This window comes from Octodon degus, unplaced genomic scaffold, assembly GCF_000260255.1.
Source record: "Octodon degus isolate 3935 unplaced genomic scaffold, OctDeg1.0 scaffold00169, whole genome shotgun sequence".
NCBI classification, from domain to species: domain Eukaryota; kingdom Metazoa; phylum Chordata; class Mammalia; order Rodentia; family Octodontidae; genus Octodon; species Octodon degus.
Window position 1 is genome coordinate 1428982 of NW_004524745.1, and position 426 is coordinate 1429407.

The following is a 426-nucleotide window of genomic DNA, read 5'->3' on the forward strand; positions in this document are numbered from 1 at the left end:
CAAACATGTATAACCAAAGAACATGGCCTAGGTTTTCTTTTTATTGGTATTCACTTCAGTAACTTGAATCCACAGATATAAGCAGTATATGACCAGAGTTACAAGTAAACACAGATTACACATGCAAGTTTCTGTTCACAAAGGTCACATGTGCAGGTACATGAATTAGAAGCGTGCGTCAAGAATTATGGCCAAACTGTTTTCAAAAGGCAAAAATGTAAAATAACATATTGAAAATACAGAGATAGTCTACACACTTCAAAAATCAAATGTTGCTTATAACGAAGAGATGTATGACAGCTATAGGATTCAAGTGACAAGCAGTAAGATCCTCAGAAATTAATACTGGTCAAAGAGAACGGGAATATTTTTACATTTCACTGAAAATACATTGACTACTAGAATACGAAACCTAGCAGGAACTCG